General features: G+C 41.5%; 1 protein-coding gene across 2 annotated transcripts in view; it reads left to right on the forward strand.

The window, feature by feature from the left end:
* The window catches only part of ADGRD1 (adhesion G protein-coupled receptor D1), an 802,257-nt gene that overhangs the window by 471,681 nt on the left and 310,166 nt on the right, over window positions 1-20,410 (forward strand). The window lies entirely within an intron of this gene.

Genomic DNA, 20,410 nt, shown 5'->3' on the forward strand with positions numbered 1-20,410 from the left:
ATTGAGAAGGTTGGAGTATTCAGATTATTGGTTCTCTAAAGCCCCATACACACTATCAGTTTTTCTGATGGTTTTCTCTTCAGGTTTACCAAAACCATCTAATATGAGGTCAAACTTTAAGCGTTTCAATTTGAATGCAATCACGCAGGTCCTTGTACTACATGGTTTTGGTAAACCTGAAGAGAAAACCATCAGGAAAACTGATAGTGTGTATGGGGCTTTAGGCCTTGTACACACAACCAGACATGTCCGATGAAAACGGTCCGCGGACCGTTTTCATCGGACATGTCTGCTGGGAGGTTTTGGTCTGATGTGTGTACACACCATCAGACCAAAATCCCAGCGGACAGAGAACGCGGTGACGTAGAAGACACCGACGTTCTCTGACACGGAAGTTCAATGCTTCCACGCATGCGTCGAATCAATTTGACGCATGCGCGGGATTTCGGTCCGCTGGTTAGACGTACTAACCAGCGGACATGTCCGACGGACAGCTTTCCAGCGGACAAGTGTCTTAGCATGCTAAGAAACTTTTGTCCGCTGGAAACCTGTCCGCTAGGCCGTACACACGGTCGGACATGTCCGCGGAAACTGGTCCGCGGACCAGTTTCAGCGGACATGTTCGGTCGTGTGTACGAGGCCATAGGGGTTGGGGTTTATTTACTAAAGGCAAACCCACTTTGCACTACAAGTGCACTGCAAGTGCATTTGGAAGTGCAGTCACTGTAGATCTGAGGGGGACATGCAAGGAAAATAAACAGCATTTTTGCTTGAACATGATTGGATCATAAAATCAGCAGAGCTTCCCCCCATTTCAGATCTTCCCCTCAGATATAAAGCGACTGCACTTCCAAGTGCAATTGCAGTCCACTTGTAGTGCAAAGTGGAGTTGGCGTTAGTAAATCAACCCCTAAGACTTTAAGACAGATATACATACACAGCAAAATGGCTTCTCGGTCCTTGATAGAGCATATTGAAGTAACCTTTAAAACTGACATATTACATTATAACATTTATATATATTTCAGACTTTGAACATTTAAAATAATATTAAACTCTAAATCAAGCTGCTTGCTGTGGGGGTACTCAACAGGAGGGAGGGACCAGGAGCACCGAAGGTGGACCCAAGAAGAGGAGGATCCAGGCTGCTCTGTGCAACACCGCTGCACAGAGCAAGTAAGCATAACATGTTTGTTTTATTTAACAAAAAAAAACACAAGACTTTAGTATCACTTTAAAGGCCCTTAGAAAATATGAAGTTACATTTCGTCATATGAACGATCTGCCGATTTTCTAATCATTAGTATGCTGCTTTTGGCTGCTGATTACGAATTTTCGTCAAACAAAAACTGGTTGCGCAGGCTCGAAATTTTTTGTCTGATGTGACCACAACATCTGATGTTCTTTTCATTAGTATGGTTTTCTGCCCAAAATAAATAAATAAATAAATAAAATCTGAAGAGCAAGACTAGGCATGCTCAGAAATAAAAGAACACATACAAAACATTTCAACACACTATGGGGGTTATTTACAAAAGGCAAATCCACTTTGCACTACAAGTGCAAACTACAAGTGCACCTGAAAGTGCACTTGGAAGTGCAGTCGCTGGAAATCTGAGGAGTAGATCTGAAATGAGGGGAAGCTCTTCTGATTTTATCATCCAATCCTGTGCAAGCTAAAATGCTGTTTTTTATTTTCCTTGCATGTCCCCCTCGGATCTACAGCCACTGCACTTCCAAGTGCAGTTTCAGTGCAATTTCAAGTGTACTTTGCAATTGTAGTGCAAAGTAGAGTTGCCTTTAGTAAATAACCCCCATTGTTATCCTTTACAGCAGAAAACAAAATGTATATACTATATTATTTGTCTGACTTCTTAGTTTTGGGTATGGCAGGGGGTGCGAGTTTGGGGTTTCTTAGGCACCATCGTTCTTCAAACTATATACATGGTTCAAGTCTGCTTAGAACAGGGGTTCTCAACCTGGGGGTCAAATGATGATTTGCCAGGGGTCACCAAATCCTGGGCTGTTCCTGAAGCCCGCACTGTTCTCCCAGGAAGGGAGATAAGAGGGGGAGGAACAAAGAAAAAGGGAGAGAAAGGAAAAAAAGAGAGAGCAAGAAAGACAGTTAGGGGGAGGGATGGGGAAAAAAACAAGGAATTAGGATAGAGAGAGATGAAAGGGAAAGAAAGGAGAACAAAGAGAAAGAGTGGTACACCCAAAAATTTACTATAAGGGGTTTTAATACTGTACGAGTTAGGTACGGGTACGGTTAGGGGCGAAAATTACTTGTTATGCCTTGGGTGCTTTCAACCCACGCTATGAAAATAATTTTACTGTTAGGGGTCCCCACAACTTGGGAAATTTTATCCAGGGGTCACGGCACTAGAAGGTTGAGAACCACTGGCTTAGAACTTCTTCATGGACATACTGTAAATGGAATAGTATAGGAGTAGTGAAGATGAGCTGGGGTTGCACTTTTATTCAAGAGATTTCATCTTAAGCATACTTTTTATTTTGGTTAGAATGAGGCTTTAATATTGGTAATACAAATTAATGCAACTTTAAATGACATGGTACTGTAAGTTCTCCAGGAACTGCAATCCCCCTAGTTCTACAACCCTAATGACCCAGGCATTGTGGGTCCAATATACAAAGATCATATTGTGATTATATACTGTATAAACAGGCAGTAGTATGACAGTTACATTATAATCATGGTCGGAGATCATGTCATAAAGTACAGAAATAATAAGTATATGACAATGTTGCGTATGTTGTTCGCTTAAACCACATTGTACGTGATTTGCTTACTGGAAATCATTTTCAACTGTTGGGACTCATGAATTATTCAGATTTCTCTATTAGCTTAGACTGTCATAAGATTCCTGCATCCACGAAACAAGTACAAGCAATAAAAGAGGTACAAAAAAGTAAAAACAATTTAAGGGCAATCGCTTCCATTTAGAAAAATGTGCATTGTATTTACATGGAAAATCATGACATTTGTTTTCTTTCCAATGTATTCTTTTAAGGCTGAACACCAAATTACCTATCAGTGTGTCTATCGCAGACCAAATTGTATTTTCCATTGTCAGTGCTGTATGTTATATTCAAATGAGCCAGACTGTTATAAGAGCATATGGATTGTTCGAATGATCTTTCTATCTTAGAAGATGTTACTTGAAAAATTTTGGTGTGCTCTTGATAGGTAGCAGAGGCTATTATCTTTTAAAGAGAAAAACAAAAGAGAGAAGCGCCTCTGAGTATACTGCTTTTAATTTAAAACATAAAAATATATCCAGCACTTACATCAAAGTAGTATGGTGCAGTCGTGGAAGCTGGCGTGCATCTATGGCAGACAGTCCGCAAAGCGTGAGAGATGGGCAGCCGGAGAGAGCCGGGGAGAGAGACGGCTAAGTCCTAGTTGTTATGCCGCTGCTGGGCAATGGAATCATCAGCTGTTGCGTGACGTCAGGTCGGACGGAGGCTGAGGGGGACCACAACGCGTTTCAGAGCCTGCGCACGGAAAAGACCAGCGCGCTCCTTTTTCAAGTGTAATGAATGGAAGACAGAGCTCATATTTTAAACAGTCATGTGATTAGTGCCGACCAATGGGCGTACAAGGATAACGAGCAAAATGGAAATAAATGAAATTGCTTGGTTGAAACTGACAGCGGGACAAAAATTATATATATATATGCTTAAAATGGGAAAGTATAATCTAAATAGGGTGAATATTAAGTGATTATCTATATATGTATAGTGAAAGTAACTATATATACACATATAGTGGGGGAAGCATGATTAAAAAGATTAAAAGATAAGAGCTACGTATTAAAAGCATTGGACACTAGAGGGCCGCCAGAGTAAAAATATATATAGAGCCGGTGCCTCAGTTTAAAATTATATTATAATAGGAATGCTTATAAGGGGCGTTGCTTAGGGTGGTGGCAATAAGACCCGCAGAGCTGTGATGAGACAAATATAAATATAAACATGACATGAAATTAAATGTAAATATAAATAAGAATTAATCATATCAAAAAATAATAAATAATAAAATACAATACAGGGACAAGTAGGAACAATCATTGAATATATCAGGCCTAAATGTAAATGGAAACTGATACGTAATAGAGTATAGGGGGATATGGGGGGTGGGTAGGGATGCATACATAAACACACATATGCATGCATCCACATATACATGTTGAGATGTAATAACACAGTGAAGTTAAAATGTAAGGAATATGTATATTTGGATATTTAAAGAATGGCATTAACATCTAATTCTTCGTTGAGGCCGAGAGGAGAGAGACAATCAAGAGTGAATATCCAGAAAGTCTCACGTTCGCACAGTCTGGAAAAACGCTCAGCCTCAGAGAGGCCCCTAGGTATGGATTCAATGACCCATACCCGTAGGCCCTCCGTAGACTGGTCGTGATGCTCCAGAAAATGGCGAGGCACACTATGTTCGTCGCATCCAGCCTCAACGAAGCGTCGGTGTGCACCAAACCGCTGTCTCAAAGGATTGATGGTGCGACCAACATAGAGTAGTTTACAGGGGCATGTAATACAATACACCACATAGTAACTTACAGAAGAGCTCCCACTCTCAAAAACAAGATAGCACCCAGTAGGTTAAAAAGTCTTAAACCGTTAGATTCCACCTGTCTGATCCCACTTAAAGGGATGTACAGGTGCAACAAACCCAGGTGCAAAACCTGTCCATTCGTCACCCATGGCCAAAAAGATTTCTTCCATAGAGGTAAATCATACTCGCTGGACAATTTCCACAATTGTTCCAGCGACTATGTGGTGTATTGTATTACATGCCCCTGTAAACTACTCTATGTTGGTCGCACCATCAATCCTTTGAGACAGCGGTTTGGTGCACACCGACGCTTCGTTGAGGCTGGATGCGACGAACATAGTGTGCCTCGCCATTTTCTGGAGCATCACGACCAGTCTACGGAGGGCCTACGGGTATGGGTCATTGAATCCATACCTAGGGGCCTCTCTGAGGCTGAGCGTTTTTCCAGACTGTGCGAACGTGAGACTTTCTGGATATTCACTCTTGATTGTCTCTCTCCTCTCGGCCTCAACGAAGAATTAGATGTTAATGCCATTCTTTAAATATCCAAATATACATATTCCTTACATTTTAACTTCACTGTGTTATTACATCTCAACATGTATATGTGGATGCATGCATATGTGTGTTTATGTATGCATCCCTACCCACCCCCCATATCCCCCTATACTCTATTACGTATCAGTTTCCATTTACATTTAGGCCTGATATATTCAATGATTGTTCCTACTTGTCCCTGTATTGTATTTTATTATTTATTATTTTTTGATATGATTAATTCTTATTTATATTTACATTTAATTTCATGTCATGTTTATATTTATATTTGTCTCATCACAGCTCTGCGGGTCTTATTGCCACCACCCTAAGCAACGCCCCTTATAAGCATTCCTATTATAATATAATTTTAAACTGAGGCACCGGCTCTATATATATTTTTACTCTGGCGGCCCTCTAGTGTCCAATGCTTTTAATACGTAGCTCTTATCTTTTAATCTTTTTAATCATGCTTCCCCCACTATATGTGTATATATAGTTACTTTCACTATACATATATAGATAATCACTTAATATTCACCCTATTTAGATTATACTTTCCCATTTTAAGCATATATATATATAATTTTTGTCCCGCTGTCAGTTTCAACCAAGCAATTTCATTTATTTCCATTTTGCTCGTTATCCTTGTACGCCCATTGGTCGGCACTAATCACATGACTGTTTAAAATATGAGCTCTGTCTTCCATTCATTACACTTGAAAAAGGAGCGCGCTGGTCTTTTCCGTGCGCAGGCTCTGAAACGCGTTGTGGTCCCCCTCAGCCTCCGTCCGACCTGACGTCACGCAACAGCTGATGATTCCATTGCCCAGCAGCGGCATAACAACTAGGACTTAGCCGTCTCTCTCCCCGGCTCTCTCCGGCTGCCCATCTCTCACGCTTTGCGGACTGTCTGCCATAGATGCACGCCAGCTTCCACGACTGCACCATACTACTTTGATGTAAGTGCTGGATATATTTTTATGTTTTAAATTAAAAGCAGTATACTCAGAGGCGCTTCTCTCTTTTGTTTTTCTCTTGTATACACCGAGCTGGCTTCGCTCCCGGATAGCAGCCCTGAACTACTGCCTTCAACCACATCAGTTCCTCATTTTCATTTTCATCCACCACAGCCTTTTTAGGCAGTTTTGCTGGGACTGAACCTATCATGGATTTTTGAATAAGAACTATCATACTGCATATCCCCAATGTGTTTTTGTGATTTTTATCTTAAACCAATCGATTCTTTCAATCAATTTTATTTTTATTATTTTTATTAATTTTTAACCCTTTAGTTGATTGTTGTGTGCAAACACCCTGAGCGCTGTACTCCATCCATTTGTTTCTGTTTCTCCTTGAAGTCTTGTATAGCTGCTAGGTTTGATTGCCCGACTTTCTTCTTATTAGTAATTATTTTCCAGTAATTATCTTCCAATCGTCATGTACAGTTAATGACCATTTTATACATAGATATAACCCTTCACCCTTTGATATTTTAGTACATTGCTCATTAGTTTAACAGCATCTCTGTGCCTTTGCTGACCAAAAAACTTTCTAGCTATTCATAATTTTAGATTTATTATCCCAAACCCCAGTCCCTAATATATACATTATATTCTGACCAGATGGAACTAATTAACGAAATAGAATACCATAAATATGATGTCTTAGATACCCTATATACTAGTTTGCCCTCTGACCTTTTTTGTGACTCCTCTAAACTTTCTCGCCCTGATAGATACTCCCTCTGTGGTAAATTCAAAAAATTAGAAAGACTCATCAATTCCACTAACACACAATGGTGGGATGAGTTTTTCCTCAAAAAATATCTAGAATATAAAATCTCTCCCAGAGGCTTGAGAATTCTCAAGACCTGTTCCTTTTTAGATGTCTCCCACAATGCAGAGTGGGAAGGAATAGCTGAGTTCTGCACTAATAAATTAATAGGAGTACTCATCAGTCAAAGACACATTAAATATGATGAGTTAGTACATCACACACAGATGGTTTCGTTAGAAATTACATCACTCCAACAAAAGCTTCCACCAACTTGGCTGGAGACCCTGAAAAAGAACACCAAAACTCACGAGAACTTTCTCATTAAAACTAAATTGGGTAAATTCCATAGGGATTTAGATGATTATCGTCAAAATAAGATCTTCTCATGGAAGAACAATTCCCCTATACCAGCTCTTATGTCCATTTTACCGTATTCTAAAATAATTCCACGTGTAGCTTTAAAACACACAGATATACCTGTGCACAGTACTTCCACTACACCTTGTAGAGCCCGCCCGTTACCCCAAAGGGCCCAACCTATACATAGACAGAGAAATAGGCCATCAATTCAACCTATAGCATCTCCGTCTACCTCCACTTCTATTCCTATACTTGGTGAAACAGTGTCCCCTGTAATTTTAACATCTAATATCTCCTCCACCGATACCGTTGCACCATGCATCACCAATCTCGGCATTTCACCTAGTTCCTCTTCTAATATCACCAATATAGGTACTAATTTTGTTACTCCAGATGTTCCCCTACCCACCCCATTTGACTTAATCTTAGGCGACTTTAATAGAGAGGAAATACCATCATACTCCACCTCGTTGTCATTTTCGCCTTTTTTAGAAAAGGGTCCCCACTCCAAACACCGGCTAAAAAGAAAACACATAGACGAGGATGCAGGGGAGGACGTAGAAAACATCACCCTGAGTGCCAAACAGCAAAAACTATAAAGTTATTTAATTTGTCCTCTCACATTTTGTCTCCTGAAGATTCCGCACTATTGAGTAGGGGACTAACTTTCTCCCCAACTATCCAACCCAATCCATTTCAATTATTTAAAGATCTTAATAAATTTATTAGGAATCTTACCCTCAAGAGATTTTACCATATACAATCCCTTAAGGATACTTTGTTATCGAAAGAGTCTCCACCTATCTCCATCTCCAATGAGACTACTTTAAATCTCTCTCTTCATGAAACGTCCCACATGAGCCCATTGCTCGTAGACGATGGCGAGTTTAACTCTGAGCTTGACTTTCATTTACTCACTCAACACCTGGTTACTTCACCACCCATTATACATACATCCCTCAAACCCAAATCACTATTTTTCCCAACAAAATCAAAGGGACCGTATCTAGAATCATTCTATAGAGTAGTATTTGCTGAATTCCAACAGCTATGCCAACAGTCAGCCCTCCTAAATAAACACCATAATTTTAACCTTAAATCAGGAGAGAGAGCGTCCCTCAAACGTTTCCTCAACAATCCTGATCTCATAATCAAACCAGCTGATAAGGGTGGAGGCATCGTAATCCAGGACAGACAGACCTATGTGCTTGAAGCCTTGAGATTACTAGCCGATACTAACACTTACAAAAAACTAACATTTGATCCCCTCCCCCTTTTTCGTGAAGAAGCCGACACTCTTATCTCACAAGCCACAGCTGACCTAGTCATTGACAAGAAAGAAGCAGCTTTTCTACGAAAAGACTTCTATAGCACCCCATATTTTTACCACCTACCAAAGGTTCATAAAGATTCATCACATCCACCCGGTAGGCCTATCGTTGCCTCTATGAACAGTGTAACCAGTGGTTTTTCATTATACATAGATTCTTTCCTGCAGCCCCTAGCACAGAAACTCCCATCGTACATACGTGATTCTATACATCTCATGGAACTCTTGTCCCCGTATGCTTGGCAGGAGAACTACTCCTGGTTGTCTTTGGATGTCAATTCCTTATACACTTCCATTCCCCATAACATTGGCCTTCGTGCGATACAGGAATTCTTATTCTCTGATCCCCTGCTTAATTCAAAACAGATGGCCTTCATTTTAGAGGCTACTTCCTTTTGCCTTAATCATAATTATTTCCATTTTGAAGGCGACTTCTACCTACAGACCCATGGGACAGCAATGGGGGCAAATTTTGCCCCGTCCTATGCCAACCTGACCATGGGTCTTTGGGAGAACCTAGCCATATGGAAAGACAACCCTTTTTCAAGACACATCATTTTTTACGGCCGATACATCGACGACATTGTGATTATCTGGGATGGTCCCCCCAATTTGGTGAATAGTTTTGTCGATCACTGTAATGTCAATCAGTTAGGACTCTCTTTCTCTTTCGTGTGGAATCAGGAATCTCTGGCCTTCCTTGACCTAGAACTATGTCACGAACATAACAATATATTCGTTCGCAACTACACTAAACCTACTGCAGGAAATTCTTACCTGCATTATGATAGTTGTCACCACCCATTATGGGTTAAAAACATACCCAAAGGCCAATTCTGCCGATTACGCCAAAACTGTACCAAAGATAGCGACTATATTCTCCAAAGTGCTCATCTAAAACAAAAATTCCTTGAAAAAGGGTACCCCGAACCATTAATAGATCATGCCTACAACCTCTCCCCGGAAAAAAACCCAAAACTGTTAAATCACCCGAAAAACCTGCTGTGCGTTTTATCACCGGTTTCCATGGACAATACAAAAAAATGGAACAAATCCTTTCAAAACATTGGAACATACTTAAACAGGACCCCCACTTAGCTACTACCTTGTGTGATAAACCTAAAGTAACTTACAGAAGAGCTCCCACTCTCAAAAACAAGATAGCACCCAGTAGGTTAAAAAGTCTTAAACCGTTAGATTCCACCTGTCTGATCCCACTTAAAGGGATGTACAGGTGCAACAAACCCAGGTGCAAAACCTGTCCATTCGTCACCCATGGCCAAAAAGATTTCTTCCATAGAGGTAAATCATACTCGCTGGACAATTTCCACAATTGTTCCAGCGACTATGTGGTGTATTGTATTACATGCCCCTGTAAACTACTCTATGTTGGTCGCACCATCAATCCTTTGAGACAGCGGTTTGGTGCACACCGACGCTTCGTTGAGGCTGGATGCGACGAACATAGTGTGCCTCGCCATTTTCTGGAGCATCACGACCAGTCTACGGAGGGCCTACGGGTATGGGTCATTGAATCCATACCTAGGGGCCTCTCTGAGGCTGAGCGTTTTTCCAGACTGTGCGAACGTGAGACTTTCTGGATATTCACTCTTGATTGTCTCTCTCCTCTCGGCCTCAACGAAGAATTAGATGTTAATGCCATTCTTTAAATATCCAAATATACATATTCCTTACATTTTAACTTCACTGTGTTATTACATCTCAACATGTATATGTGGATGCATGCATATGTGTGTTTATGTATGCATCCCTACCCACCCCCCATATCCCCCTATACTCTATTACGTATCAGTTTCCATTTACATTTAGGCCTGATATATTCAATGATTGTTCCTACTTGTCCCTGTATTGTATTTTATTATTTATTATTTTTTGATATGATTAATTCTTATTTATATTTACATTTAATTTCATGTCATGTTTATATTTATATTTGTCTCATCACAGCTCTGCGGGTCTTATTGCCACCACCCTAAGCAACGCCCCTTATAAGCATTCCTATTATAATATAATTTTAAACTGAGGCACCGGCTCTATATATATTTTTACTCTGGCGGCCCTCTAGTGTCCAATGCTTTTAATACGTAGCTCTTATCTTTTAATCTTTTTAATCATGCTTCCCCCACTATATGTGTATATATAGTTACTTTCACTATACATATATAGATAATCACTTAATATTCACCCTATTTAGATTATACTTTCCCATTTTAAGCATATATATATATAATTTTTGTCCCGCTGTCAGTTTCAACCAAGCAATTTCATTTATTTCCATTTTGCTCGTTATCCTTGTACGCCCATTGGTCGGCACTAATCACATGACTGTTTAAAATATGAGCTCTGTCTTCCATTCATTACACTTGAAAAAGGAGCGCGCTGGTCTTTTCCGTGCGCAGGCTCTGAAACGCGTTGTGGTCCCCCTCAGCCTCCGTCCGACCTGACGTCACGCAACAGCTGATGATTCCATTGCCCAGCAGCGGCATAACAACTAGGACTTAGCCGTCTCTCTCCCCGGCTCTCTCCGGCTGCCCATCTCTCACGCTTTGCGGACTGTCTGCCATAGATGCACGCCAGCTTCCACGACTGCACCATACTACTTTGATGTAAGTGCTGGATATATTTTTATGTTTTAAATTAAAAGCAGTATACTCAGAGGCGCTTCTCTCTTTTGTTTTTCTCTTGTATACACCGAGCTGGCTTCGCTCCCGGATAGCAGCCCTGAACTACTGCCTTCAACCACATCAGTTCCTCATTTTCATTTTCATCCACCACAGCCTTTTTAGGCAGTTTTGCTGGGACTGAACCTATCATGGATTTTTGAATAAGAACTATCATACTGCATATCCCCAATGTGTTTTTGTGATTTTTATCTTAAACCAATCGATTCTTTCAATCAATTTTATTTTTATTATTTTTATTAATTTTTAACCCTTTAGTTGATTGTTGTGTGCAAACACCCTGAGCGCTGTACTCCATCCATTTGTTTCTATTATCTTTTAAAGCTATGGATAGCTGAATCTCATTAACTCCGTCTGTGACACTGTTCCATATTGCTGAGAGACAGCTTCACATAGCAAGGATTCTGTTAATGGCAGTGAGCTTTGGAGCTATGCACAAGCTGAATTATATAGCAAGCTTTGTGACTGGTCTAAAGTTTTCCTTTAACAACTGTATTGAAATCCTTTCTGACATAGAAGCTATTTATATGTATCTGCAACAATAAAAGGGCTTTATTTAAAAACTGCTTAAAGTAGAAATGCAAATAACACCCTTAATGTTTCCATTAGCTAGCTGTGCACCTAGAATCCTTAACTGATAAAAAGTATAGTACATCGTAACATTTATCATTTTTTTTTAATCAGATCCTTTTTTTATTTTTATATGCAAACAACATTAAGACAATACAGACAAATTATACAAACAAAATCACATTAAACAAAACACAACCCAAGAAAATAAAAAAAAGAGACCCCCAAACCACCTCACCCCCTATCCCCCAACCTCCACCCTGCTCTTGGACTATAAATGAAAGAAAAAAGAGAAAAAGGACAGAAAAAAACAGCATCCAATATTATAAAGTTTATAGTACCTATTAGTTTACATGCTACCTAGTTCATGAATTGAAGCCATCTTGACCAGGTAGCATCAAACTTACTCGTGGAATTCCTTAGGGAGTATGTATATTTTTCAAAAATAATAATCCTATTGAGATCTAAAATCCACTCAGATATGGTCGGCGGGTAGGGAGAGGTCCACTTTAGAGCAATCTGTCTACGGGCAACAAAAAGTGAGCGTCTTATAGTGTTACCAATAGGGTAGGTATAAATAGACGTATCACAGTATCCCAATAGACATATAAGTGGTTTAACCAGAATATTAGTATCCAATAGCCTGTTTAGGGTACCAATCACCTCCGCCCAGTATCTTTGAAGTTTCGGACACCGCCACAAAAGATGTATTAGCGTACCTGTATTGCCATATCTAGCACAGGCTGGCTCAGCTTTCAATCCAATTGCATACAGAAATTAGGGAGTTCTATAGACTCTATAGAGAATAAAAATCTGTGTCAGTCTGTGTGATGGAGAAAGAACCACCCGGGGCGAGGACCGAAGAATATCATCCCAGACCTCCTCGGGGATAGAACCAATATCTTTTTCCCAACCAGCCCTAGAGCAGATGTGAAAGTTCAGTAGAAACTTGGGTTGTCCCGATACCACTTTTTTAAGACCGAGTACAAGTACCAATATTTTTTTTCAAGTACTCACCAATGCCACCGATTACCAATACTTTTTTTAATGTCATGTGACAGTTTTTTTTTTACAATTTATTTTTTTAATTATTATTATTTAGGGGGGTGGACATGTCAGTGTGTTTTTTATTACCATTTTTACTATTTTTTCCAATTCATTTTTTTATTTATTGCAGCTTTTTATTTTTATTTTTATCAGCCCTGTTGGGGGCTTTGGTGAGATATCAGGGGTCTTAACAGACCGCTGACATCTCCCCTTTGAGACAGACAAAGGGACGGAGGAGAGAGATTTGCCAGCCCCTTTCTCAGCAGCACTGAACATGAATGGAGAGGAGTCTGCGGCTCCTCTCCATTCATAAACTGAGACATCGTAATCACAGGTTACGATGTTTCAGTTATGTGAATGGACAGAGTCAGTGATCACTGACTCTATTCATTTGTAAAAGGAAGGGGCCGGGTTTACCGGCTCCTACCTTTGCTCTCCATCCTGACAGATCAAGGACAGAGGGGGCAGAGGAGGACACGGAAGGGGGCACAGAGCAGAACGGAGGGTGACACGGAGCATGGAGGGGGACACAGAGCAAAACAGAGGGGGACACAGAGCAAAACAGAGGGGGACATGGAGCAGAACAGATGGTGACACAGAGCAAGGAGGGGGACGTGGAGCAAAATGGAGGAGGATGCGGAGCAGAACGGAAGGGGACGCGGAGCAGAACGGAAGGGGACGTGGAGCAGAACGAAAGGGGACAGTAGCAGAACGGAGGGGGACTAGAGGAGGATACAAGTACAGTCAGCGGTGATTGGTGCGGTGGGGGAGTTACATGCACCTGTATAGATTTCACTAAAGCAGCTGAAAGGGGGAGAAGCGGCTGTCAGGCTTTATTGAAATCTATACAGGGTGATCGGTGCCTGTAACTCCCCCCACCACACTGATCACTGCTGACTCTCCAGGTATCAGGTAAAGCATCTGAGCAATTGCTCGGTATCGGTACCGATACTCGTATCGGTATCGGGACAACCCTAGTAGAAACAATACCCAATATGTAGCAGAGGTGAGACCTTTTGTTGACCCTGCTTTTACTATCTTATCAAGAACAAGGATAGGGGGGGGGGAATATCCTAGCAGAAGAGAATTCGGCATGTAAAGCATGTCTTAGTTGGAGGAATTGATAGAACCAATTAAATTGTAAAGAGAACTCTCCTCTTAGATCTTCAAATGATTTAGGTATACAGTTTTCGTATATTTCTAATTTCCCCATCTCTAAAAGCCTCTAAGGGCCAACATTTGAGGAAGTCTATAATAAGGACATTGCTCCTGCTCATTCTTTCTTAAAATAATGTTTGCATCTTATAGTAGATATAAATAAGATATACTTAAGCTGGCCATAGATGGGTAGAATTTTGAATGAGAATTCTTAGGAAAAGAAGGTCCTAATAAAGTTCATTCCGAAACAAAATTTCAAGAAGCAGGATGAAAAATGTTTCTCGAACAAACAATAAGGGCCAGATTCACAGAACAAATACGCCAGAGTATCTACTGATACTCCGGCGTATTTTCAAATTTGCCGATTCACAAACAAGATACGACGGCATTTGGCTAAGATCCGACAGGCTTACGGCTTCGTACACCTTCGGATCTTAGGCTGCAATACTTCGGCCGCCGCTGGGTGGAGTTCGCGTCGTTTTCCAGCGTCGGGTATGAAAATTACTTTTTACGGCGATCCACGAAGCTACTCGCGTGCGTTACGTAATTTTTTCCCGTCGCAAAGTTAAGCAATCTTTTTCATGGCTTAACTTTACACCAGCCATGTTAAAGTATGGCCGTCGTTCCCGCGTCAAATTTTTAATTTTTTTTCGGCGTAAGTACGTTACGCACTTCGCCATTCACAAACACGTCGGGGCGCCGTAATTTCGCGCAAAGCACGTCGGGAAATTTACTAACGGAGCATGCGCATAACGTTCGGCGTGGGAGCGCGCCTAATTTAAATGGTACACGCCCCATTTGAATTAGGCTGGCTTGCGCCGGACGTCTTTACGCTACTCCGTCGCAAGTTTATACTCAAGTGCTTTGTGAATCAAGCACTTACGAGAAAAACTTGCGGCGGTGTAACGTAAAGACGATAAGTTACGCCGCCGCATTTGTACCTGAATCTGGCCCTCATTCACTAAATTAGATTTGTTCCAAACCAATGTTCTAAAAATTTTCTTTCAGACTTTTCCTAAGAAATTTTGTTTGAGATGTTATCAATTCTATGGCCAGTTTTACATTTTGTAGAAAAGAAAATATATTCCTGTTGGCAGACATACAAGATTAGAGGATGTTTAGCTTTACCCAGGCCTTCCTGGCTAAATCAAACCAGAGGGAGAATAAAGTATTACCCCTAATGACCGCTACCCCTACCAAAGGGACCAATAAGTTGGCCATACATAAATAGATCTACTGATCAACTTCTGTATAACCGCCCTGTCGAATATTCCTTGTTCAATCAGTGTGGCTGGTGAAAGCCGGCAGTGCTGGTCAGTGTATTCTGACAGTGGGGAACTCTCCATGCTGTCAGAATACAATGACACAGAAGGGAGAATTCCTTGATCCACCTCAAATGTGTGGATAGGGGAATTAAGTTTTTTTTTCTTTTTTTTCCGTTCAACTAGATTGAATGAAAAGGTTTGGATTAGAGTTAGAATTGTTTCTTAGGATTTGGATTTTTTTCCAGTATGAAATGGCTTAAAAGAAAAGTTTTAATTGTACAAACTTCTCCTGTTTTATACTTTGCACTGGTTCAGATGTATAAAAAATAAACTGACTACCTGGAAAACTGGTTGTCAAAACTGCTCTGAGGTTACCAGAAAGCCTTTTGTTTCATTGTTGTTACCATAATCACACTAAGGGTCAAGGCACACTGGCAATAATGTCACTGATAAGAACTTGCCAGCAGGATTGCTTTGCAGAACAAAGCAGGGAGGGAAAACACTCTCTCACCTGATTGCATGTGTTGCACAATACTGTAGCTGACTGGAGGAGTGAGGCATCAATTTATTGTTGGAAATTTAGGTTTTGCAACACTTATGGCAGTGAGGAGTAGGGATAAGCTTTATGTTCGGCCCGTTTGCTGAATAGCAAACAATTTGGGGTGTTCGCGGCAAATTCGAAAGCCGCAGAACACCCTTAAAAGTCTATGGGAGAAATCAAAAGTGCTAATTTTAAAGGTTAATATGCAAGTTATTGTCATAAAAAGTGTTTGGGTTTCTGGGTCCTGGCCCAGGAGACATGTATCAATGCAAAAAAAGTTTTAAAAATATCCGTTTTTTTCGGGAGCAGTGATTTTAATAATGCTTAAATTGAAACAATAAAAGTGGAAATATTCCTCTAAATTGGGTCTGGTATGAATATTAAGGGGAAACTTGAAAAACAAATGTGTGGGGTCCCCCCAAATTCCATTACCAGGTCCTTCAGGTCTGGTATGGATATTAAGGGGAACCCTGCGCCAAATAAAAAAAAAATTACGTAGGGATCCCCCTCAAAATCCATACCAGACCCATCAGGTCTGGTATGGATTTTAAGGGGAACCCTGTACCAACATGAAAAAAAAATTGCGTGGGGTTCCCCCCAAAAATCCATACCAGACCCTTATCCGAGCACACAACCTGGCAGGCTGCAGGAAAAGAGGCGGGATGAGAGGGCGCCCCCTCCTGAACCCTACCAGGCCACATGCCATCAACGTGGGGAAGATGTCCCCATGTTGATGGGGACAAGGGCATCATCCCCACAACCCTTGCCCGGTGGTAGTGGGGGTCTGCAGGCGGGGGGCTTATTGGAATCTGAAAGCCCCCTTTAACAAAGGGGACCCCCAGATGCCGCCCCCCATGTGAATTGGTAATGTGGTAAATTGTACCCCTACCATTACAAAAAAGTGACAAAAAAGGTAAAAAAAAAAACACACACAGCTTGGGACAAGTCTTTGAATAAAAAATAAAATAAAAATTCCAGCGCTGTAATCCTTCTACGACCCGGACCCGCCACAACGAACGATACAGGCTCCGTAGAAGGCACCCAGCCGAATGACGCTTGACCCGACTGACAGATCTTAAATAACCGAGGGTGGGGCCACCCGTGACATTGACAGGTGACCCCGCCCCCCTCTGACACAACAGGGGTTTCCAGCGGTTTCCCCGTAGTGTCACGGTTGACCCCACCCCATTCTCTGATGCGTGATTGGGAAACCACCATTGCATCAGAGGGGGCGGGATCACCCGTCCACATCACGGGTGGCCCCTCTCTCATTTATTTAAGATCTGTCAGATGGGTCACGTGTCATTCGGCCAGGTGCCTCCAATGGAGGCTGTATCGTTCATTGCGGCGGGTCTGGGTCGTAGAAGGATTACAGCGCTGAATCTTTTTATTTTTTTTATTAAAGGACTTGTCCCAAGCTGTGTGTGTGTGTGTTTTATTTGACCTTTTTTGTCACTTTTTTTGGGTGAAATGGTAGGAATACAATGTACCCTGTTACCAATTCACATAGGGGGGCCGGCATCTGGGGGTCCCCTTTGTTAAAGGGGGCTTCCAGATTGCGATAAGCCCCCCGCTGGCAGACCCCCACAACCACTGGGCAAGGGTTGTGGGGATGAGGCCCTTGTCCCCATCAATATAGGGACATCCACCCCATGTTGAGGGCATGTGGCCTGGTACGGTTCAGGAGGGGGGGCACTCTCTCGTCCCCCCTCTTTTCCTGCAGCCTGCCAGGTTGCATGCTCGGATAAGGGTCTGGTATGGGTTTTTGGGGGGAGACATTTTTTTTATTTGCTGCAGGGTTCACCTTAATATCCATACCCAACTTGAAGGGCCTGGTAATGAGATTTTGGGGGACCCCCATGCATTTTTTTTGGGTTTGGGGTTCCCCTTAATATTCAGACCTGACCCAAAGGGCCTGGTAATGGACTGGGGGGGAACCCATGTCATTTTTTTAATGACTTTTAAGTGTATTGCCGGCACCAGTCAATTTATTATAGCCGCAAATAGTTTTAAGTGACTTTTTCCTTTAGAAATTTCATTTTGTACAGGGACTTTTCTAAGCACGGGAAACATGCGCTACTTTACAGGCATACCACCACCCAGGTACGAAATTTAAAGGACTATTTCACTTTTATTGTTTCACTTTAAGCATTATTAAAATCACTGTTGTGGCATGGCCATAAGGGCTGTTTGTTTATAGGTGTATTTATCTTTGTAATCAGTTTTAAATGCTTCTGAAATCAGAGCTTATTCACAGGTTCGAAAGACCTGCAGTTTGAGCACCTTCTGACCTGGATTTAAGCAATGTCAACCTTCTACAAGCTGCTTTGGTTCTGCCACAAACAAAAGCATATGTTCATTCAACCCAGTGATGTTAGTACAGTGATCTCCCCCACTGAGCTATTGTGTTCTGATAGGGGGATGGCCCCTTCACCAGAACACACTGGTCAGCGCTCTCAGCCATTGGCTTAAAGTGCTGATCGGATGCCGATCGGCAGACTTTTTACAGACATGCGCCTTCAACAGATGCCAGCTGAACGGCCAGCTTCTATCGTGCCAGCTGCCATACACACGGGCCAATGCCACCTGATATTCGGCTCGTGTGTATGTTCCTTAACTCTCAACATATGTCTCAACTTACTGCCTAAATCTGATGTTAATCATAGGGTTTTAACACCTGTATACAGAGAGTTACCGTCATTGAACTATTGCAGCCAGCAATCTGCCCACATATATAAATGTGTGTAGGAATAAGACCGAACTCCTGTCGGTTAAACTGCAAAAATAAATACAGTGGTGATTAAATACTACCAAAAGAAAGTTCTATTTGTGTAAAAAAAATTATAAAAAGGTACAGTGTTGCATTATGGCGCAATTGTCATTCAAAGTGCAACAGTTCTGAAAGCTGAAAATTGGCCTGGGCAGGAAGGGGGTAAAAGTGCCCATTAGGCAAGTGGTTAAAAGGTATGCAAAACTTTGCAATGATCATGTGTAATTTGGCTCCCTTGATCTCTGTTAAATATGCCATTGAACTTTTTTGTTGTTTTCGATAAGTCTCGGCCTGAAGTCTTGGCAGCTGATTGTGTCCCATGTTCTCTGCCTGTGCTGATCAGTTACATTGTTATTTGCGAGGACTCTAGAACCTCACGTTGTAACCCTAGGACTAGAAATGGGTTAGTGACAAATTCACTAGGTGAAAATAAATGAAAATAAAAATCTTAAAAAAAAAGAAAACTAATGCTGCCATCACATCTAAGGACTGGTAAGCTGCAATGTATTTTGTTTTTGGGGCTTAGATATGCTTTGAGAATTCGATCTCTTGACTGACTAAAGTTTTGTCTAATCCAGTTCTTCAGCTACCAATAGCAAAATATTTAGAAGCTTGTTATCTTTACCACGTTTACCACCATGAACACTATTACCTCTGCACAGTAAAGTTTACAGACCTTTGAGCTTGTCCTAGATCAGTGTCGTCTACTCTGGGATATAAAGCAGAGACCTTGGCAAACCTCTTGTTATCCTTATATTACTTTCTACTTGTAGCGATTAACCTCTCAGCCAATTCAGTCACAACACAACTCTCTCAGGAACAACTTTGTTTAATAAATCTGGCTGGGATTCCGCATCACATTTACATGCATTTGGAGATTTTATGCTGGTCTTTTTCTTGTATACAAAATGCAAACAAACAATTGTCTTCTATTAGTTACTGTGTCAACATTGCCTCTTTCTCTACTTTCTGTAATCAAGCATACAATTAATTTCCTCCCATTTATGTTGGTGATTAACATGGTCTTGGCTGCCACTATAGTCCATAACAGCCTGGCATGGTTTATAGGACAGTGATAATTCATGCAGCAACTAGCCAATAAATAAAACAAACAATGAACAGGCTCATCTTTAAAATGCACCTTTTGTTTATTGGAGAAGAACTGTTCTATTTGCATCTAAACTGTCCACTTACCAAACCAATATAATTTTTAACATAAAAAGCCTTTCTGTGAAAGAAACACCATGGAAGATAGATACATGAACAGAGTACACTGTATTATACAGATTTAAACTCCCTTGTAATAGGAATCAGTGTGACAGGTCCTCTTTATGGAGAGATGTGGACCCCACATCTCTCCTCCAGGCTTACAAGCATGAAATCGGTGAAAAAAAGATTCACCGATCTCACACCGACAGCTGCGATTGCGGCTTTGTTTACTTCCGGGTACCGGCGTGACGTCATAACGTCGCGCCCGGGCCTCCGACGGTCATAGAGATGACTGTGACCGTCTGGTCACCAGTCATCTCTATGGTTCTGCAGCGAGCGCCGGCCGATTCGCTCTCCGGGCCCCCGATGGCACGGGAGAGCCCGGAGAAGCACCGGATGGCGGCGGGAGGGGGGGTCGTATGTAATCTTAACTCAGAAAAATACATTCTACTGATCTCAAACTCTTCCACAGTATCCATTTTCCCTGCTGCGTTCTGACTTCCTGTTAGAGGGTGACTTACATTTAATCTCCATGGTCCCACTGTATG

This window comes from Rana temporaria, chromosome 1 (genome assembly GCF_905171775.1).
Source record: "Rana temporaria chromosome 1, aRanTem1.1, whole genome shotgun sequence".
NCBI lineage: Eukaryota > Metazoa > Chordata > Amphibia > Anura > Ranidae > Rana > Rana temporaria.